At 48.1% G+C, this 23,384-nt stretch overlaps 1 protein-coding gene across 1 annotated transcript in view; it reads right to left on the bottom strand.

Annotated features, from left to right (window-relative positions):
* Positions 1–23,384, bottom strand: part of XKR6 (XK related 6) — a 307,100-nt gene that overhangs the window by 185,756 nt on the left and 97,960 nt on the right. The gene's annotated exons all lie outside the window — the stretch shown is intronic.

Here is a 23,384-nt window from a genome sequence, read left to right as displayed (position 1 = left end):
CCCCATGGACTGTGGCCCGCCAGGCTCCTCTGTCCATGGAATTCTTCAGGCAAGAGTACTGGAGTGGGCAGCCATTCTCTGTACTAGGGGATCTTCCCTACTCAGGGGTCAAACCTAGGTCTCCTGCATTGCAGGCAGATTCTTTACCATCTGAGCCACCAGGGAAGCCCTTTCTTGCTTTCCTTTTTTTCCTGCTCCAAGCACAGGAAAGGTGGTTCAACCCTGCCTCTGGGGGCAGGGGGAGTCTGGAAAGCCCAGCTTCACTCTCCGTAAGATGTCAGACAACCGGGAGTTCAGAACATCTCACCAAGTTGGGGTGGGGCTCAAATCATAATGCACAATCTGTCCACACCATGCTGTAAGGCAGGAGCAAGAGTTGGGCAAAGCTGGAAGGGATGTAGTTCAAACAGCCTGTGAATCTCAAAATCTGAGCTGAAATAATGTGGGTTCACCCTGCAACCTGGGACAAGGGTGAAGTAGGAGCCTCTGCTCCAAGAGCGGCCCCTGAAGCCTCCCTTCTTCCCTTGGCACCCTGCCCTTCCTCAGTCCCTCTGAGACACCCTGCCCAGATCTGATGAAGCCCAGGAAGTAGTGGACACACCTCGCTTTCCTGACCAGGGACTGGGTTGTGCTGCGATTCTGCCATCTTTGGGTTCAAGGACTGAAAAGGAGCTAAAGAGGCCATGAAAGGATAAGAAGGGGTCCCTGGGGTTGACCTTCCCACAAAAGAGAGTGGGAGGAAGTGAGCAAACCCTGCTGGCCCCCGACTTTTTCTACAAAGTCGGGGGCCAGGAGTGCGGTGGAAATGACATCTCTGGGTTCCTCCCTGGAATGCACACACTACCACTGCACAAAGACCAGCCACTGCAGAAACAGGCCCCTCTTGGGACCTCCCTCTTGTAGACTTGGGGGGGCCCAGCTGCCTCCAAGAGTTGGAGGGGACCCTGCGCCCTGCCACTATCATCGTTGTGAGGAGACCTGGGTACAGCTCGAGGGTGGGGGGATGAGGGGGGGTCACGGTGCTCTCCCCACCCTCCTCCTCCTCCAGCAATCCGGCTGTGAGTTGTCTGCCCCTCCCCCAGGGGTCCCTGGGCTCCCAGGCCTGAACTGCCATCACCTCTCATATGATCTTTGGGATTTGATGGGGCAGAGCATCCTAGGCAGTGCATTAAAAAGCAGAGGCATCACTTTGCCCATAGAGGTCTGTCTAGTCAAAGCTACAGGTTTCCAGTAGTCATGTGTGGACGTGAGAGTTGGACCATAAAGAAGGCTGAGTGTCGAAGAATTGATGCTTTCCAACTGTGGTGTTGGACAAAACTCTTGAGTCCCTTGGACAGCAAGGACTGTCCAAACCAGTCAATCCCCAAAGAAATCAGTCCTGAATATTCACTGGAAGGACTGATGCTGAGGCTGAAGCTCCAATATTTTGGCCACCTGTTGCAAAAAGCCAACTCATTGGAAAAGACCCTGATGCTGGAAAATATTGAAGGCAAGAGAAGGGGACAACAGAGGATGAGATGGCTGGATGGCATCACTGACTTGATGGATATGAGTTTGAGCAAGCTCCAGGAGATGGTGAAGGACAGGAAAGCCTGGCATGCTGCCGTCCACGGGGTCACAAAGAGTCGGACACTGAACAAGCATCCTCACTGGGGTCCTGGCTTTATTTATGCTTTTTTACTGCACTCCTGGGTGGGGTCTCCCCAAGCCTGGGTCAAAACTTTTCCTTCCAACCTGTGTGCGCTTCCCCTTCAAAGTCTAGCGATGTTTCTACCAGGGAAGAGGGCAAGGAACTCATTCAAAGCAAAAAAGCCACATGCACCAAGATGCCCACGCCTGCATCAGACATCAACATTAACGATCTGAAAACAACCTAAGGGGCCAAACAAGAAGGGAATGTTTAGTTTCAGTGAGAGCTCTGCCAAACTGTCACAAAAGTAATTCTGAAAGGCACATAACCATAAGGGGAGGTGATTTGTATTATATTAATTAAGAAGGGGAACACAGAATGGTATGCCTACTATGATTACAACTACATATTTTAAATTTTTGCCAAGAAACGCAGAAATACGTATGTATATGTTTTAAAGTTTTTGAGGTAGGAAGATAAAGTTTTTTTTGTTGTTAAAAAAAAAACTCCTTTAGGTAAACAGAAAATGGGGATTCTAGAAAAGTGTTTATATCTTATAAGTGAAAATTCATTGCCTGGGTTTTCTTGATTCCTTGAATAACGTTAACTTGAATATTGTTATTTATTAAAAAAAACTCATTTAGTAACATTTTTACAACAAATAACATCAAAAGAAAAGAACCTGGTGCAAAAGGGGACCTCTGTGGGGCCCCAAGTCCAGCCTCTGTGGTCACCACATGGCCCACCTTTAGTCCGCCCTGAACCTCAGCTTCCACACCTACGCTGAGTAATTAGTCACAGAGCGTAACTGCCAGCATATCTTCCAGTTCTGATCTTCTACAGTCTTGTCTGCCCACAAACAAGTGTTCTGTTGTCGTTTAGACGCTCAGTCATGTCCGACTCTTTGCAGCTCCATGGACTGCAGCCCGCCAAGCTCTCCTGTCCTTGGGACTTCCTAGGCAAGAATACTGGAATGGGTCATCATTTTCTTCTCCAGGGGCTCTTCCTGACTCAGGGATCGAACCTGTGTCTCCTGCTTGGCAGGTGGATGCTTCACTACTGGGGCACCTGAGAAGCCCAAAACAGCGCTTACTGACCTAACTAAACTATGGCTTCGACCATCGGTATTTACCAAAGTCACAGAGTTGGAAATCTGGCCAGAACACCATCTGTGTGCTCTGTGTCCTCAAGAGCTCAGAATAATTTGGCACGTATGATTTCAGCCGTGCTCGACTTTGCACCAATAGAAGCTACGATCTTGCCTCAAGGCTGGATCACTTAGCGCTCCCCGGAATTTAGGGGAGTTTAAAAATAAAACTCTCCTGCTTCTGAGAACTGTACTGTTTATCACAGAGCAGATCCTGACTGGGGGGTGGGGGGAGGGCAGAGAAAATATTTATTCTGAAAGTACTTTCTGTTTACATAGCACCTCACGCTAATGAAACATCTACCCGATCTTAATGATGAGAGGAAGGTGTAAATTTAGAACTCCACCCACCAGCCTGGCGTATTTCTGATTCAGTCCAAATCTGTTTGAGATAAGTTACCAGACTTCACCAGCTTTCAGAGTTAATGTGTGGGATCTATTTTTTCCCTTTTACAAAGAGGCACTTGCCAGTAACGGCTTCCCTATTTCCCAAGATTCAGAGAAGATTCTTTTCTGTCAGTGCTGGGCCAGCTGCCAGCTTCAAGGGAAGGGGCGGTTACTCACGCTGTAGATGGGAAAGAACTCTCACATCCTTTGTCTTGCTCATCAATTTACAATCGGTCAGCTCCTAAGGAAACATTGGCCTAGGCCAGTGAAATAAACTACCTGCCTGATACTGGACTCCAGGCGATGTTCATCATCCATCTACGAGGCAAATTCCAACCTCCTTTGCCTGAGAAATAAGTTGTGGGGTCTGGTGCCCCCAGCTGCGCCCCTGAACTCTTTCTCACCCCCCAGCTCTGTCTCTTCGGGGCTGGCCTCACCGCCCCACCCACGCCATCCTCTGCCCCCTGGTCACCTCCTTCTCTTCCTTTCCAGCTTTCCTGACCCTCGGGCAATGCCCTGCCGTCCTGACACCCCAGAGCAGCTTGCATGAAGCTCTCTGAGCATCAGCACTTCGTGATCCCACAACCCTTACAAATTATCCTCCGTGCCCTGCATCCCCCTGCCATGTGAGGCATTTAAGGGCAAGGAGCATGTCTTCCCATCTCCATAGCCCTGGCAACACGCAAAGTTCCACAGGTGTTCATGGCACGCCTGTCCCAGGTGCCAGGTGCCGGGCATCACTGCCTCAACCCCTGTGTAGGGACCGAGGCTGGGAAGAGCACCTGAGCACATGCGTGTTAGATGTGAAAGTTGCGTGTGTGTGATGACTGCATGAATCCTCAAACCAATCCCACGAGAGAAGCTAGTTTTTCTCATTTTATAGGATGATAATGGCCAGGGGCCAAAAAGTGGAGCGAACAATGATTGGAAGCGGGGTAGGACGGATAACGGCCCAGCACCACAGTACCCAGGAAAGAAGCTGCCAGAGGTCGGGCTGCTGGTGACCCCTCTTTTCTGCAGAGAGGTCAGCCGTGGAATCAGACTGCCCTGGGGCACCCACCCAAGACCTCTCCTCAAAGACTCTCACCCCTGGGCTGCTGGTGTGGGCCTGGGAACAACAGGGACCTCCACTCTGACTTCTCCCACCCGCTTACCACCTCAGCTCACACTGTCTCTCCAGAGGAAGCCCTGAAGTGGGCAAATTGACTCTGCTCTCGTGGCTCTGTGCTGACACCAGCACCCCGCCCCCAGAGCTCGTCTGCCCTGGGTCGCTGGTTCTCCTGTGGGCCGGCATTCCGTACATCAGCAGGACTGGTGTTACCCTCCCTGGGGTTTACAGCTCTTCGGTATCAGCATCCCATGAGGAGCTGCGGGGCTGCTCCTGCACTTCTCCCCAAACGGACCAGGTCAGGATGTCTGCAGTGGGGCCCCAGGAGGATCGGCAGGTGGGGAACTGGGAACGTGTGCGGGTGGGGACCCCAGCTTGTATGCAGGTGGGGACCCCGGGCTTCACAAACTCCCCAGGGGGTCCTCCTGCTTACTGAAGTCTGAGCATCACCAACGGGAGGGACCAAGTCTCCAGGTGGGCCTGGCTCCCCTGGAGGATAGTCTCCATACAGCTCATGGCACCGCAGCTGCTCACATTCCCTCAGGGGAAGATTCAGGAGCAGAAGCCGAATGTGTTTTCTAAGAAAAGAAAAACAAGCGGAATGCACCTCCCTAACCCAGACTTGCACTGATGCACGGCTTCGGTGATTATTTATAAACGTTTGCTTAAACATGAAGCAGGTATTTGAGAAAGCTAATCACACTACAGGTAAACCCAGAGGTTGAACTGGGTTGACCCGTGGAATATTCTGGAAGTCTGAGCACTAATGAGCCGGAGCTGCAGATACAGTCGGGCGCACAGTAGGTGCTCAGGCAGTGCTAGTTTTTAGCTGTCGTTATCAGTAACTGATAGCAGAAGTGGGCATCAACGTGGAGGTGCTCATCAGAACAGCGTCCAGTCACTTTATTAGCCCTGTCGTTGAAAAGGATCCTAACCTGATGAAGACACTGTATCCTGCTCGGCCCACACAAAGGCAGCCTGAGACTTCACACCTCTGAGATGCTGGAACGAGGAAAAAGCTTTCAGTGGCAGGAAATGGAGCTGTGCACACTGGAAGGCTGCGTGCGGGCAGAGGTTAAATGACTTACCTCAGCTACAGAGTAAATCCCCAGCGGAGGCGGGAATATAATCCAGGTCTCCGGTGTCCCCCTCTGATAGTATCTCCTTTCTAGATCCTGCTGCCTCCTCGGTGAAAGGGGAGACTTCAAACAAAAAGTCAGTGCAGGAGTCTGCTCTGCTACTAACAGATGCAGTGGTGTGGCGGCGGCCTGCATTCTCTGAGAAGGTTTAACGCCAGAAATATCTGAAACAGAACAGAGGCCTCCGAGGTCACTTGGCCAGGGATGGGTCCCGCAGGGATGGGTCCTGCCCTTCTTAACGATCTCAGAGGTCTGCCTTCGCTCACTCGGGGCTGGAGGGTGGATGAATGGAACCCGTTCAGCCCGAGCCCCACCTCCACCCAACACACGTGGCTTCTCCTCTGTCCTGTCCTCGCCGCCCTCTGTTCCAGGGTCTGAAAGTCTTTCTCCACAGTGTGCCTCTCTGCCTCCTTCCAAATCTTGTAAAAATCATAGCTTGGGGCTGTGCTGTTTAAACACTGCTAAATCTCCCCTCTGAGAAGGCGTGCAAGAGTGGCCTCCAGGCTGCCAATGTTGGTGAACCACCCATATCCTTCCTCCCCTCCTTCTGGTGAGCAGAACTCTGATCTTGATGGTGTTCCTCCGCACAGGGAAAGTGGGGCAGCTCTCAAGTTCCGGGGTGAATTCTAATGTGCCTGCATCAATCTTAGAATCCCATCCCTCCTGGGATTAACTTTAGGCAGAGTAACAGGGTAGATGCCCGCCAAAGAAACACGCAGAGGCACACCGTGGGAAGCATATGAAGGTCTCCTCCTTCTTAACGAGAGACATGTGCAGCGACTTCCCTTGTTCAGCAGTTAAGACTTCACATTGCCAGTGTAGAGGGTACAGGTTCGATCCCTGGTTGGGGAACTAAGATCGCAGGTGCCAAGTGACGCAGTCAAAAGACTAAAAAAGAGAGATGTGGAAAGAGACCTTCTCTTCTTCCTCTGGACACATCATAGTGAAAAATTACACTGGGATCAGTGAAAGTCATTCTGTAAGGACAGTGGGACCCAGTCTGATGTTCTGAGGATGACAGAGCATTAAGATGGGAGGAGCCTGGCTCTCTGATGTCATTTTGAGCTACTGAATTAACCAGCCTGCACCCCACTCCAGTACTCTTGCCTGGAAAATCCATGGACCGAGGAGCCTGGTGGGCTGCAGTCCATGAGGTCCCTAACAGTCAGACAGGACTCAGCGACTTCACTTTCACTTTTCACTTTCATGCACTGGAGAAGGAAATGGCAACCCACTCCAGTGTTCTTCCCTGGAGAATCCCAGGGACGGGGGAGCCTGGTAGGAAGCCGTCTATGGGGTCGCACAGAGTCGGACACGGCTGAAGTGACTCAGCAGCAGCGGCAGCAGCAGAGTCACATTACCTAATGACTTCTTCTTAAATGACATGATGAATTTTCCTTATTACACAGGCTACTCTGAAGTGCACTTTCTGTGCCTGTAGCCAAAAGCACCCTAACTGATCAGCAATCTCTCTTCTCAATACGGCCTTTGCATTGACTCGAGGAAACACAGTACAACTAACACCAATTTTCACACTCCATAGAGGACCAACACACTACACATTAGTGTAAGTGTTTAACATTTTATAAATGTTTCCTGCATGACTGGTTCCATCCCTGGGTCAGGAAGATCCCCTGGAGAAGGGAATAGCTACCCACTCCAGTATTCTTGCCTGGAGGATCCCTTGGACAGAGCAGTCTGGTGAGGTACAGCCCACGGAGTTGCCAAGAGATGGACATGACTGAGCAACTTAACACACACCCCTGCAAGGCTGCAATGTAACCCGAAGGCCCTCCTTCTCTCAAACCTAAATCCAATGTGAAATCTTTTACATTAAACCAGAGCAAACAGCCCCATGCTAAGTGGGAAAGGTTTTCATGATGATCATGGCTCTAGGGAAAGAAAAGTCACGAAGTGCCTCTCAGTTTATCAGCAGAAGCCGGCAGGCTGCCTGGGACAGGGAGAAGCAGAATATTAACCGAAGGCGTGCTCCTTTTACTGGGGCTTTGTTTAAATTCAGGAAAACACAAAACATTTTTGCTTGAAGTTTGACAGTCTAGAGGTCAAACCAAGACTTTCAGACAAAAGGTGACAATGTCTCTGTGGGCTCCGATGTGAGGAGGGGTCAGGAGAAAGCAGCACCGATTCAGGAGCAGGTACAGACCTGAATTCCTTTTCTCCTCTTTGTATCTGAGTTCCTGATAACGGAGGAAAGTGGAAACAGGCTTGCCCTGCTACTCAAAGAAACTGGGACCCAGTACAAAGCCCCTCAAGCCAGAAAATGGAGCTCAGGTTTGCAGGAGGAGGATAAGGGGTGGGTGACTCTCAAATCTGCCCTCTGGAGATTACCCCTGGGCTACTGGGAGGAAGTGGTTTCTGCCAACCCAGCTGGGAGCTCCCCATATGTTTTCTGGACTCCCACAGCATTTATTACCTGGACTTCACACAGATGGCTCCACAAATACAGCTCTGCCCTGTAGTTTTAAACAAAGACAGTTCACAGAGATGCCAGTGAAGAGCGATGCACTGGGCTTGCTGAAGCAACAGGGTGAGCCGAGACCAGGGAGGGGCACTGGGCGCAGTGGGATGAGCACCGTGCTGGGGTCCCCAGAAGCCTGGGTGCCAGCCTGGGCTCCGCCCACCCCATCCACGGGACCACCTGGACGTCTGTAAATGAGAGAGGCCCTACATCCTATTCCAGCTCAACACTCCATGAGATTTTTTTCCTCTTGGCCATATCCTGTTGGCCACTCATTCAACAGCTGCTGTATGTATAAGAGCTCACGCAGCACTGAGCGCTCGGGGGCACAGGCAGAATGAGATGAGGTCCCTGCCCCATTCAGCGGGAAATGCCGTCTGGCCCAGGTGATAGGAGGAGTGGGCACCACCCAGGTTTCGGGGCGGGGTAGGAGGGAGCATCAGGAAAGGCTTTCTGGAGGATACCATGCCCAGATATGAGAGGAGCAGGAATCAGGCAGAGGAAAGGCTGGGGCTGTCTAACCCTGCCTGCAAGTGCCAAGAAATGCTGACATGTCCACTAAGAAGCTTGGAGAGCAGCGTTTACAGTGCAGAACCTAGAAACACCTATGTGACCCACCACGATCAACCAAGAGAAGCCCTGTTTCCGTTTCCTGAGAAGCGCGGCCTCTCAAGAAAGACAAGCCTGGCTTTGAATCCCGGCTCCAGCACCTACTTCGTGTGAGATTTCAGGCAAGTGAGCTTCTCTAAGTCTCCGCTTCCTCATCTTAAAAGTGGAATTCATAGCTGTTTCACGGAGTCAGGAAGATGGACAGGGATGACCACAGGAAACTGTCTAGCCACACAAGGGCCCCTGAGGGCCACAGACGGAGACCAATAAATGGGAGCAGTTGTCGTCACGTCTGTCTCCCCCTTGCTTGTTAAGATGTGCTGCTGTGGTTGTGGGCGTGCGGGGTTGCAGGGACATTATTTTTGAGGAGGCACTCGATATTACTGGGGGTGGAGACCGGATGGCTGGTCCTACTGTTCTGGCTCCAGTCATGCCTCCCTCACCCCCCGCCCTCCTTCAAATCCCACCTGAACTGGAACATGCGGCGGTGGCAGGGCTTCGAGGGCTACCGGACAAGACTCAGATTTACGGGCAGATCCGACCCCTCCAATTAAGATCTTGACATAGAAGAAGTTCATTTCATGAAAGGACCACTCTAATTTAAAAGCAAAAGAAAAAGAAATATATATATATATATATATATATATAAATCTGTTTTTAAAGGACTATTGCCTCAAGACAGATGCAAGCGCAAAAAGACCATAGGCAGATGAAAGGATGACAGCCAATATCTGCATCTGGCAACACTTTGGTGATAAAATAATTAAGTGGCTCCTGCACTTAATGCAAGGGAAGCCCTTCATAACGGAGCCTCTGTCTTTGTCTTATGTTCCATCTAAGCATGACTCCTCGTGAAAGGATGCTGAAGGCCGCTGAAGAAGGAGGGGGCCGGGACATGTGGCGTGGGCACCGGTCCCCGCTCTCCCACACTGCAGCTACGGGACCTCCGCGTCCTCGTCCGGGCAGCACGGGGACCACGGAGCTGCCTGCTGAGAACTCAGCTGGGACGCATGTTCAGCTCTGAAGAGCAAGGTGCTCTGCTGTAACCAGCACTGCTCCCAGGATAAGACCGGAGTGGCTGGCTCAGCGCCGGACGTCTTGTCACCTGCGCCATTCCACGGAGTCCTCACAATGTCCTGGGAAGGGAAGCATCCTTGGGCCCACTGTACAGAGGAAGTGAGGGGTCTCCGCCATATCACACAGCCTCTGTGCGGGGCGGGCGGGGCGGCTGCACTGGGGAAAGAAGGCTAGGACAGCACAGGAGAAAACGCCCAATGCGTTGGCTGGTGATACAGCTCAACTCTCATCCATCTAGACAGAATAACAAACCAAAATGGAAAAAAAAGCAGCCCCAGCTCCCTGAAAAAGCAGCACTGGGAATACAGACGGCACCTCTGTCTTACAAGCAGGGCTGGTATGACTCTGAACCAATTTTATCCTTCCTGGTAAACTACCACCCCATGTGCTCTTCCTGCCACGCTGCTCCACCCCCTGGGGCCTCGGATTTAATCACAGTCCTGCAACGAAAGGCTGGGCCTGGGCCTCCGCCCAGCCTGAGGGAGTACCACTTGACTGAGGGGCCTTACGAGTCTTTCGGAAGTTTAAATATTACTCCTGCCTATGAGATCCTTCCACTCAGTCCACTGTGGCCACTAACCATCCAGCAACCAGCTCCCGTGAGTTCACTCAAGCTGGCTGCAAATCCATCACTTTCAGCTTTAAGCACCAGCTGCATACACAACGGTGGCCTTTTAAGCACATGGTGAAGAGTGCGCCTACTACTCATGTTCACACTCCTCAGAGTCAAGACTGGCTCTTTCTAGAATCTAAGACACCATCTCTGTCCCACCTTTAGATCTCTCTGTTGGGTCAAACTGGTGAATGGAACACCTGGGAGGCCCAGGACAGACAGGGACACGGTCAGAAGGCAGCGGAGCAAGGTGGTGGGGTGCGGCCAGGGGGACTCGAGACAATGCCAAGACGGAGCCAGGGTAGGAGGGGCTCGGGCAAGTGGAGGGGCGCCAGGGCAGCCGGGGGCTGGGTTGCCTGGGTCTCCAGGGGCTCCGTCCCAAATCACAGAACCCAGAGGCAGAGAAAACAAACTTCTGAGTGTTAGAAAGGTCACAGATTCCATTTCAACAGCAATCTTGACTGTGCTTTAAGGTAACCCAGGAAGTGAGGGGCGCGTGTGTTAGTGAGAAGCCCGCAGTCAGGGAGGAACACTGAGCACCCTCCGCAGTAGCCCCCACTACTGCCAGCGCCAGCCTGGTCCTGGCCCGACAGTCTCTGGACCCTGCAAGGCAGGGCTAAGTTGACACTGGTTCTGTTACCAACTCACGTTTACCTCTCTGGCCAATAAAACAGACATGCCAAAGCTCAGAACACAGAGGAAACCAATGTACTTTTTTCTTCATTTTGGGGTGTCATATTCAATATGGTGACCTCAGGACTTGATCAAAGTCTGTGACTGAAAAGGAACCCCGACTGGCTCTTAGGCATCCAGCAGCCCTCTCCTCACTGGTTGGGCCCCTAGCGTCCGTGTAAGCGATCTTGGGAGCAGAGGGTGGCCACTGCCCACCCTGGAAGTGGAAAGCTCCATTCAGTTCCCGCGCTGGGAGCACGACTGGAGGGGAGGTGGTGGTGGAAGGGGGCACAAGACACAGTCCCAGCCAATCAGATGCGCTGAGCAGGCCGCAGGGCACCTGGAGGCTCCAGGGTCACGCCCAAAACTTTGATGAGCTTGTTCCTGCTGGGGCGGCTGTGCCTCTGCCGCTCCCCCGTGCACCCATCATCCACCATCGGTCTGCTGTCCAATCCATACTCAGGCACCTAAACGCTCCCTAAACCTTTGCACTCGCTCTTCCCACTGCCTCCCCACTCAGACAGCCAGAGGTGGATCCCACTGTTCGTGGCTCCGGAGGACAAATGAGCCGTTCACAATGATCGTAAAGGCACTTGGCCAGCATTCTGGAGGTTAGGGCTCCGATAATGTCAGGACTCAAACCAAACTGCAGCAGAACCACTGCCAGCAGATCCTGAAGCCCACAAAGAGGGTCGGGGCTGCTCCCTGGAATGCTCCCCGGGAACCACTGCTGGGAGAGCCCAGCCCTCTCACTGCGTTCAGACAACACGGTGTTTAATCCCACAGTGATGGCATCGACGGTGAGAAACGATGAGCTCCCCGTCACTAAAAAGATGCAAGCAGACACACAAGGCAGAGAAGAGACATCTTCCTGGAACAAGCAAAGTCCTCGAAAGACTCCTTTCAATCCTCAGTTTCAAAGAGCCTCCCCGGGTAAGGAATAACCACAGACACAACCAGCCAGCCTGTGACTGGTTGTTGGAAATAGGAAGTTAGCCAGTGTGGCTGGAAACCATCTCCTGGGAGTGTACCGGAAAAGAAGGGGTGCGAGGGAAGCCGGGAGCATTCAGAATTCACTGACACCTGTTTTGAAAATGTGCGAAGAAAACTCCATTCAGTGTCAGGTCAGAAAGATTGCGGGCTCGCACCTCATAGAATTGTGGTATCAGAAGACAACTTCAGCTTACACAGGATAGAGATGTCGTTAAATATCTACTTGAGCCAAAACAATTTTTTTAATAGAAATCCAATCTGACATAAAATGATAATTCTGACCCAGATCCCTTTGCAAAAGAATAAATCTCTCAAAACCAGTCTTACATGACCAAGCATAAAACAAGCTGTTTCATTACGATTGGTTTCAGATCACGATGCCAGCACCAGTTCCTTGACCCACACCTCACGCGGCCTTGTCTTCTTACTAATTTTCTGTGGCACCATCTTCCTTCTCTAACTTCATGCCAAGACCCTAGAGAGGTGAGATCACGTCGGGTGCCCCAGAGTCAGGTTCTCAGTGAATATGGAGGCAGAAAGACTGAGGGGAGAATGTCCCCCCTTCTTTCAGCCAACAGATGGAAGTGAGGACGGGATACGTTCACTAAAATCAATGAGCTGAAGATGCTGAACACGTGGATTCGGGTGAGGACGTTTAAACCATAATGCTAACACTGCTTTTAGCGTTTCGAATGTACAACCTGAAATTTATTTCTTCAAGCATATTTAATGAGTTCCTACAAGTGCAAAACACTAAAAATGAATAGGACCATCCCGTTCATTGGTGCGTAACCTGACAAAATAAAGTGTAATATGATAAACACCATTTTAGAGGTTCAAGGTATTCAGGGGTTTTTAAGGAAGTTGCGATTACTTACGGCAGAGTAAACCGGAGTAGGCTGTTTGTGCCGTGCACACAGGAGAGGCTCAATAAATGGATGACTGGGTGAGTGGACGGATGAATGGATAGATGGAAGTGGGTGGATGGATGGATGAGGTGGTGGATTGAGAAATGGGTGGATAGATGGATAGATGGGAGTCGGCGGGGGGGGGGGGGCTGGGTTACCATAACTAGGTGAAAAGGATAAGGAAATTCCAGCCAAGAAAACCACACAGGGCAAGACAAAGGCACAGGACAGCATCGAGCACCGAGCCTGACCTGGGAGCCCACGGCTGGAACGTCAGGTCCAGTGAGGGAGTAGCTACAGCAAGGACTAGGACTTTCACCCCTGGGGCTCTGAAACTCCGAAAGAATTCATCTCACATCAGCTCTTCTTCTTTCCACACCTGCAGAAGGAAATGGCAGCACCCTCCCGGATGCTTGCCTGGGAAATCCCACCGATAGAGGAGCCTGCTGGGCTACGGTCCATGGAGTCGCAAAGAATCGGACACGCCTTAGTGACCGAGCACGCATGCACCCCTGACACCCAGCACAACACAGAGGCCACAGAGAGCATCAGAGAGACATTTGCCGAATGAAGGAGAACTGGTAGACTGTGACGGCCCTCACCCAGGCCCGCAGTCTCTATGGTTCAGCATTTCGTGGCCCTCAGGAAAGTAATTAAATGCAACAAGCCCGCTGGGGTCAAAGGTACAACTCCATTCTACAGTTAAGTGTACAAATGTTCATAGTACGTGGGATAAACAAAGACTATAAACACCCTTAAACCACTGTAGGTCGTGTTCTGCTGCCAAATGAACTAGTGCCAAAGTTAAGAAAATAGGTTCATGTTTTGGAATGTGGAATTGCAGGTAAGGGATTGTGAGCCCACAACACTGCTTTATAAGCTTTCCTGACTACAATGCAGAGTAAGAAATGCAGTTTCCACTGAAACTCACTACACACACACACACACAAATATATCAAACTGAAACAGATGTTTTGTTAAATAATACTTCCTTATAGTATGTGAGGCACTTTGATGTTTTCTGTTTTTATTCTCTTTATTTTTAGAATTCTGTGCTCTACTTAGTTGCTCAGGCGTGTTCGACTCTGGGACACTACAGACTGTAGCCCACCAGGCTCCTCTGTCCATGGGATTCTCCAGGCAAGAATACTGGAGTGGGTTGCCATGCCCTGCTCCAGGGGATCTTCCCAACCCAGGGATCAAACCCAGATCTCTGATGTTTGCAAGCGGACTTCTTTACCATCTGAGCCATGAGGGAAGCCTGAGCATACTGGAGTGGGTAGCCTATCCCTCTTCCAGGGGAGCTTCCCAATCCAGTATGATCTTTTCTTCTCCTTGTGATGCACTCAAATCTGACTGAAGCATTTTCTACATGAAAATGATATTAAATTTTGTATACTTCAGGCCACACCTCTCTGTTTTGATTTTTCATATGTAATAAATGAATCATCTGTAACACAAAATTTAGCAGTTCATACTTCAGTGTAAGTATATTATCTGTAACAAAATTTAGCAATTTATACTTCAGTGTCTTTATATTGCTGCTTTTTGTTGGAGGCATACATAATTTCTCTAACTGATCAAGGGAACGCAAACACAGAGAGAACACTTGGAACCCTCCATCTCCTGCCCCTAACCCCGAAATATCCTTCTTCTAGTCACCCAGAGCAATGAACAGCTGGGGGATGGTGGCACCACGTTTAATGGGGTAGTTGCCGGCTGCCAGACCCAGGACTTCAATTACCATCTAGTCCTTCTTACAGCCCTATGAGGCACACCACCATCATTTCCGCTGTTTCTGATCCTGTGAAATGCCAAGGCTGGTCCACGCCTTCCTCTCACCTCTTATGGGTGGAACGGCTGCTCCTTAGAATTCAGGATGCAACTTATGGGGTAGACAGTAAAAAAAAAAAAAAAAAATAGATTGATCTGTAGGCAAAAAATACAGGTAGAGCTGCTTTCCTTATAAAACCTTTTAATGAGACAACTCCAGGCTACAGAAACAGAAGTGTACTTTCAATGTTCACTAGTGAGCATAGTTCAAATCTGTTCAGAGACATAGAGCTAGCCATTTTTGGTTCAACTTTCTTTTCCCAAATTGTAAATACTTTCCCCAAATTTGCAAGGCCTACACTCCATTTCAAATGAGATACTGCCATATATCAGAGAGTAATAAAAAGTGAAAGTGGAAGTGTTACTCGCTCAGTCATGTTTGACTCTTTGCGACCCCATGGACGGTAGCCCGCCAGGCCCCTGTCCATGGAATTCTCCTGCAAAGATACCGTAGTGGGTTGCCATTTCCTTCGCCAAGAGTAATGAATCTTGGTTCAGATAAACATACAAATGTGAAGTATCACACTCCTAATTTGTAAATATTTTGTACCTTCTGATATAGTCTAGATAGTCTTCAAAGAGGTTGCATTCTACATATTTATCAAATATACTACATTTGTAAATATTTTATCTCTTCCAATTATTTTTTCAAAAAAAAAAAAACAATCCACTTGCCATAGTGTAATGCAAGCATGCAGGTCAGCCACCAAGCTTGGAAATAATCACAGGAGTGTCCACTAAACGTGGACTTGGGAGAGTGGTGCCTCCAGAGGCCCATCGCACAAATGCAGGGGGCTCCCCAGTACTCTGCTCTGAGTCCCCTGAGCAGAAGCACTCTGATCTTCCTAGTTAACAAGCAGTAGAGGGTAAGACAAAATACCCATTCTGTTAATAAAATGTAATGCTCAAAGCAAGCAGAATTTTAAAAAAAATTACGTATAACTTGGCTCTGCTCTGGACTTATGGAAGTTTCTTTCTTACTTTTTTTTAGCCACACCATGTAGCAAGTGGGATCTTAGTTCCCCAAGCAGGGATTGAACCCATACCCCGTCTACTGGGAACATGGAGTCTTAGCCACTGGACTGCCAGGGAAGGCCTGGTAGTTTTTATTTTTAAGCTTCAGATTCAGTGGCTCTGGGGTGTGACTCAGGCATCTGTACATTTTTAAAAGCCTTCACAGGCGATTTTGATGTACACACTTGGTTAAAACTAGCTCACAGGTAGTTAGTTGGTGGCTGTAGTTTCCTCGAAATGCTTGCTGCCAAGCCCTAATTCCACTGTCTTCCAATTAAGTCTACAATTAAAACTAATTTCAATCATCTCATTTCAGGACTATGAAGACATTTTTAAGTATAAACGCAGAAGCAAGCATAAAAGACTGAAAAATTTGACTAAGTACAACATTTTCTAAATGTCAAAAATATTACAGACAAAGTTAAATGAGGGGAAACATGTGTATAAGTGCCAAGAGTAAAGACAGAGCTTCCAGGGATTATATGTGGAACAGACAGCTAGTGCAAAGCTGCCGTATAGTACAGGGGGCTCAGCTCGGGGCTCTGTGATGGGGGAGATGGGGGCATGGGGTAGGGAGGAGGGAGGTCCCAGAGGGAGGGATTCATGCATACAGACGGCTGCTTCACTCCATTGTACAGCAGAGACTAATGTGATTGTAAAGCAATTCAATTCCAATAAAAACATCTTAAAAAAAAAAACTAAGAGAAAAATGTGCCAAGAACCTAAGAGGCATTTCATGAAAGAAAAAAGTGTAAGAAATTTAAACTTAATGAAAAGCAAATATATAAAGGTAAAAACAAGGGACACCTTGTTAAAACTGTCAAAGAGGCAAAGTTTAAAAGCAAGGCCCCCAAATAGCCAGAGTGAGGTGTGTGTATATATATATACATATATATATATATATATATATGTATATATATATATATACTGGACTACCATTCTGGAGCAGGCTTTGTTCATATTTATCAAAAGGCATCAATCATCCAACAAACTGTGGAAAATTTTTAAAGAGATGGGAATACCAGACCACCATTATCTGTCTCCTGAGAAACCTGTATGCAGGTCAAGAAGCAACAATTAGAATTGGACATGGAACAACAAACTGGTTCAAAACTGGGAAAGGAGTACGTTAAGGCTGCATATTGTCACCCTGCTTATTTAATTTCTATGCAGAGTACATCATGCTAAATGCTGGGCTGGATGAAGCACAAGCTGGAATCAAGATTGCTGGGAGAAGTATCAATAAGCTCAGATATGCAGATGACACCACCCTAATGGCAGAAAGTGAAGAGCAACTAAAGAGCCTCTTGAGGAAAGTGAAAGAGGAGAGCGAAAAAGCTGGCTCAAAACTCAACATTCAAAAAACAAAGATCATGGCATCTGTTCCCATCACTTCATGGCAAATAGATGGGGAAACAATGGAAACCGACAGAGTTCATTTTCTAGGGCTCCAAAATCACTGTGGACAAGTGACTGCAGCCATTAAATTACAAGATGCTTGCTCCTTGGAAGAAAAGCTATGACAAACCTAGACAGTGTATTAAAAAGCAGAGACATCATTTTGCGAGAAAGCTTTGTCTAGTTTTGACTTTTTATGGCTTTTTCCAGTAGTCATGTATGGATATGAGAGATGGACCATAAAGAAGGTTGAATGCCAAATAATTGATGCTTTCGAATTGTGGTGCTGGAGAAGACTCTTGAGAGTCCCTTGGACAGTAAAGAGATCAAACCAATTAATCCTAAAGGAAATTAACCCTGAATAATCACTGGAAGGACTGATGCTAAAGGTGATGCTCCAATCCTTTGGCTATCTGATGCGAACGGCCGACTCATTGGAAAAGACACTGAGAATGGGGAAGATTGAGGGCAGAAGAGGGGTGGGCAACACAGGACGAGATGGCTGGATGGCGCCACTGGAGCAAACTCTGGTAGACAGTGAAGGACAGGGAAGCCTTGTGTGTTGTAGTTCATGGGGTTGCAGAGTTGGACACAACTCAGCGACTAAACAATATCAATCTATTGAATGCATTAATCCATTAAAATGTTTTCAATGTTAGCACCATGGCTGCAAGGGATCACTCAGGCCGAGGAGCTGGAGGCAGAACAACTTGCTGGTGAGGCTGACCCCGCCTGGAGACCCAGCCCCAAAGTCCGCTCCTCTAAGGCAGTTGGGGCTTTTTTCACATCTTCGGCTTTCTTCCAGATTCTTTACACGCTCCCAGGTTTCTTCACAACTCCCTAGCTAGGTGCAGTAGTAGGGGATTCATTCATTCACTCCTTCAAATATTACGTATTTACTGAGCATCTAATATATGTCAAGTGTTGTTCCAGGCTTTGAAGAAACATCCAGGAACAAAACAAAGACCTTGTCCTCCCTGAGCTTATGGTTTAGTGGAGGAGACAAATCTTTCCTGTTAGGTTGTGATGGTTGCGAGAGGAAATAAAGGAACTAACATCAGAGATGCTGCTTTGCACAGGCTGGTCAGAGAAGGCCTCTCTGATGAGACAATTTACAGAGAGCTAACTGAAGCAAGGTGGGGAGCCCTGTAAGCCCCTGGGGGTGCATTCCAGGCAAGAGGAACAGTGAGTGCAAAGGCCCTAAGGCAGAAAGGAATGGGAATTACCACTGGGGCTGGCCAATGAGCAGAGGAGGTGGCATAGCTATGGTTTCTCCTGAAAAGGAAGTGAAAGTGTTAGATGCTCAGCTGGGTTGACTCTTTGTGACCCCATGGACTAGCCTGCCAGGGTCCTCTGTCCATGGGATTTTCCAGACAAGAGTACTGGAGTGGGTAGCCATTCCCTTCTCCAGGGGATCTTCCCAACCCAGGGATCAAACCTGGATCTCCTGCATTGCAGGCAGATTCTTTACCCTCTGAGCCACCGTGGTTTCTAAATGGCACCCATCTTTAAAAAGAGGGAATAAACCTTAGGACTTGAACCTAAGTCAAGCCTCCCATGTAACAGGGCACGGAGTCTTGGGCTCCTTGAGTTCTGCTCACTATGTCTAGTACACAATGGCTCGATCTAGGAACCATCTAGAGGCCTTAAAGATGAAACGTGGCTGGGGAGGATGGCATGTATAGAAGACTCCCTGAGTAACCCAACTCGACCACCTCCAGAGGTACTATTTCCCTGAAGGAACAATAAGGCAGTAACACACTTAATGCTCATAAAGCCTTGCTACTCTGAGAAATAGATCAGGGTTCTGCCACAGGATGTTCAGCTTCTCAGAAGAGCGTGCTGTCTCTCTGATCTGCCTAATGAGAAAAGCGAATGATGGAATCTGAGCAGTTTCATGGGAGGAAGCGAGAAAGTTCTGAGCTTGGCTACCATATGGGAGAAGCACTTACATACCGAGGGCTTCTGCGGACAGCGGGGCTGGGAACCAGGCTTCTGAAAGCGGCTACAGACTCAGAGACATGAGACATGGTCCCCTAACCGCCCAGAGCGGAAGCCACCACTCTCAACCACGAGCCACTGTTCTCAGGAAGGCCTGAAGACATAAGCCGCCGCTGGGACGCACAGGAAAGTGCGCAAACACGCAAAGGCACGCACACACGCACTTGGGTACATACGCACAGGCGCGCCTGCGAACATCCACAAACCTGCACCCGCGCCTGCGTGCACGTGCGCGCGCAGCTCCCAAGAAACGTCTCGCGGCGCTAAATCCCAGTATCATGTATCTCAGTTGTAAGGATCCCAGTTTTCGGAATTGCCCCTAATTTATAACAAGGAGATGACTGGGTAAGTTGCAGACACTACAGAGGGATATTCACTGAAATTTATAAGGGTGAAAACGGAAAAGAACCTGAATAATGAAAACTGTAAACCACTGAATTTCCCGCAATAGAGTGTTGGTTGTATCTGCACGGAGCATCTCTTACAAAGGATGCTGTTAGCGAATATCAATACTATATACTGCTGAGAATGAAACAGTCTAAACTGAAGGTGATCAGGATATTAACAGTAGTGAGATGGTGAACTCTGCTTTTTCTGCGTGCCAGTTAAACTTTTCACAAATCATATCCTTTTTATGAGAAAAAAAAGTTATTGCATTTTGGAAACAGGTATTGAGAGATGGAAGGGAGGAAATTACTAAGCACCTTCTTTTCCATTCCCCAAGAGCCAATGAGTCTTTGCGGTACTCGATGGAAACGCTCTCCTGGGAGAAGCCCAGAAGGACAGCAATGCTCCCCTGTTGCCTGTTGAACCAAACCCCTACCCCTTGCATGGCATTTGGGTTCCTCCACGACCTGTCTCATTCTCACCCGCCTTGAGTATGACCTTGATCAGCCTGGCCTGTCCTTCTAACCCCCTTTCAAAGTAGATGGTGCCTAGGCCCCCTTCTCCAAGCCCATCCTTCATTAGCGGACCCTCCCTCCTCTTTTGAGACTCTGCCATGCAGTGCAGTTTGTTAGGACCTTGCCCATCGCCACAAATAATGTCATGGAGATACCATCTGGGCTGGACCCTGGGAAAGAAAATTCTTGGCAGGAGGAATGACAATGGCAGAAATCCGGGAGAATGTATGTGCACCGCTGTTCTCAGATGCAGTGCAAGCCTCTAACGCGGGTCAAGGAGTGGCAAGAAAAGCCATCCACAGCTGTTGGAAACGTTTCAGTATTTTCTTTCTCCCTTCAGATAAACCTGTTTTTTCAGCTCCCATTACAGCGGTCATCTTTCCCCAATCACACTTTTCAGGGAGGAGACCTCTGATCTCCCTATTTGAAAACTGACACCTGCCCCTCCATCCCTCACCAGGGTCCTGGGCACACTCTGGCTCTTTTTTGTTTATTCCACAGTGTGATCCTTCACTTGTGTCTGTTTGCCTTTGCCAGAATGTAAACACTGCTTTGTGTGTTGTTCCCCAAGAACCCAGACGACCACCCAGGACAGGGTAAGCATCCATCTGTATAGTGCAGGAATGAATAATTTACTTAACTGCCATGGCAGCCCACTCCAGTGCTCCTGCCTGGAAAATCCCATGGATGGAGGAGCCTGGTGGGCTGCAGTCCGTGGGGTCACTACGAGTCAGAGACAACTGAGAGACTTCACTTTCACTTTTCACTTTCATGCACTGGAGAAGGAAATGGCAACCCACTCCAGTGTTCTTGCATGGAGAATCCCAGGGACAGGGGAGCCTGGTGGGCTGCCGTCTATGGGGTCGCAGAGTCGGACACGACTGAAGCGACTTAGCAGCAGCAGCAGCATGTCCCGCTGTACGGTGCATCTCAAGATCCTCTACGGAATAGTTTTAGGAAGAAATGATTTTGCTGGAGATTCCCACCTTTTCAGGTGGGGAGAAACAGAAAGCAAGGGTGGCAATTGTTGAAAAACGTGGTCGTTTCATTCACTCAGCAGTCAAAAGATGAAGAAACTCTGCCCACTTGTTCGCTGGCTGGGCACCAGGGTATCCAGGGCTTAGATATATCATTTGTGAGAATTCAAGTCTCCATCAACAAGAGGAAGATGAGGATGAAAACAGAACCACAAGAGGCAAGAGTGCCTCAGCTCCAGTATGTTCAGCCATAAAAACCGAAAGTAACTATACCCTAGTCCAGTATTTGTTGCACTTTAAGAACTTTTACTCAGCCCTGTGCCAATTCCCTTCTATCACCTCTTAAGTCTTGACCTAAATCTTAAATCCTTAAAGTGGCCAGCAACTTAAGATCTGTAGGGGCAGGAGACCAAGAATGAAAAGATAGTTAGTAATGCGGAAGCCTGGATGGGAGGGCGAGTTGAGGGGACAATGGATACATGTGTATGTACGGATGAGTCCTTTTGCTGTTCACTTAAAACTATCTCAACATTGTTAATTGGCTGTATCCCAATACAAAAGTTGTGTGTGATTTTTTTTTTTTAAAGAAAATAATATAGTGCTTAACCAGATAGACCCAACTGCATTCTGCTACAGCAGTGGTATTGTTGACATGATTGGTTTTGTTATTGTAGTGTTATATATTTATAAACATTATCTTCCTTTAGAAGTGCCAGCCTAAAAAAAAAAAAAAAAGAATGGAAAGAGAAAGGGCTGTTACAAGGTTTTCATATGCTACTCAGACCAAATTTATCATTTTTTTTGAAATCAGAATTTAGGACTTGGAAGATGAAATTTTAGATCTGCAGCTGATGGCTTTTTTTTTTTTTAAAAAGGAAATGACTGAATTAACTCTACTTTTAAATCTCAATTTAAACATTAAAAAATCTTGAGGCAAGGAGAAACTACAATTTGCTACAATGACTTTCTGAAAAGATGTCATAAAACAAGCAAACAGGAACTGCGTACTCGGGGAGATGTGAAAGCCACACTCCATCACCTGCCTTAAACTTCCTGAAGTCCAGCGGTGGTTCTTAGCCCCAACACCCGGGGACGGGCGGGGGTAGTCCTACTGAATCAGGCCCAAGAAGTACTGGGGAAGGCCGCGACTGAGACCCAGAAACCAACCATTCTCTAAAAAGGATAATCCCTCCCTTTTCAAAGTGAGAAAAACTAGCCTACAACAATGTGAATATTTTTGTATTTCATAACAGATCCTGCAAAGGGGGCTTTTAAAATTGCACAACTCACTCTGTGGTATATTGGGTTGGCCAAAAGTTCATTTGGATTTCCTATAACAGGGTATGGGAAAAACCGAATGAACTTTTGGCCAACCCAATAGTTTTTCTAAGGTCAAAATGGGGCCCAGAGAAGCCTCAAGCCTCTGAGAGCAACTCAGGAGCTAAAGAAAATCCTAATTCCCAAGGAAAAGTTCCTGAGGTATTACCTGACTAAAAACATTACTTGGTTTGAAGTAAGACTGAGATGTGGGGGAGAGGAAAAAAACTACATTCCCTGCATATAACTGTGTTATCAAAGGCCCATAATAAGAAATTTGTGCTTTCTCTTCCCAATTCAAAACTGCAAACCTACCACAAAATCTTGGGTCATATTTTAGGTGAAATGATTTCCATCAATTATTCTTTCTCTGCTACAAAATTATAGATGCTCAAAATATTTAATCCAAAATTTTAATGGGAAAGTAGTGCCTTCCAGTATTGAAAAACTTAAAACCCTTGCTGATTGTTTTCTACCCTTGGGAAGGGATGCACGACATAGAGGAAATGGAGTCCAAAATCTCTCTCAAACCCATTTTATTTGGTAATTTCATTCTTGCTTTCAAGTCCCAGTGAATACAGAAAGCAGGTGTCTGCCCCACTAATCATTGCCCTGGGTTTAATAACTCAAAGTTGGGTCTCCTAAGATAAAGTCTCTAAGGAAAACACTTAATGTAGAATATGACAAGCTTTCCGTAATGAGCAATTCAGTGAGAATTTTGCAGCATCCCTGGAGACAAAGGGAGGTGCTTTGGAGTATTGTAAACCACGGCTAGAGATCACGGCCTCCCTCTGAACTTGCCCACAAGCACCTGTTCAGGAAGGATACTGATCGTCTCAAAGCTGTCAAAGGGAGAAATCTCAGTATCTTTCTTGGAAATTCACTCCTAGACACATTTTACATACATCACTTAGCACAGCGGCAAGCACGTAAGTAGATGAAATACAACACTGGCGTTACGTAGCTTGTACTTTTCTGGAAATGCCCTTTCAGGGGTAAAGATGAAGGTGACCACCCTGCCGCCCAAACACGTCCTGGGTTCCTTCCTCAGTTTTTCCTTCTTCCAGATTCTTTTGTCCGGTTTTTCTGAAGATAAACCAGTAAAAAAAAAGTAGTCTAGTCACACAAGACTATTCAATCTTGAACCCTGATATTAGAGATAAGCAGAAATAGAAATTAA

This window comes from Ovis aries, chromosome 2 (genome assembly GCF_016772045.2).
Source record: "Ovis aries strain OAR_USU_Benz2616 breed Rambouillet chromosome 2, ARS-UI_Ramb_v3.0, whole genome shotgun sequence".
Taxonomy (NCBI): domain Eukaryota; kingdom Metazoa; phylum Chordata; class Mammalia; order Artiodactyla; family Bovidae; genus Ovis; species Ovis aries.
Note: the sequence above shows the minus strand (reverse complement) of the source record. Positions and strands in the feature narration are given on the sequence as shown.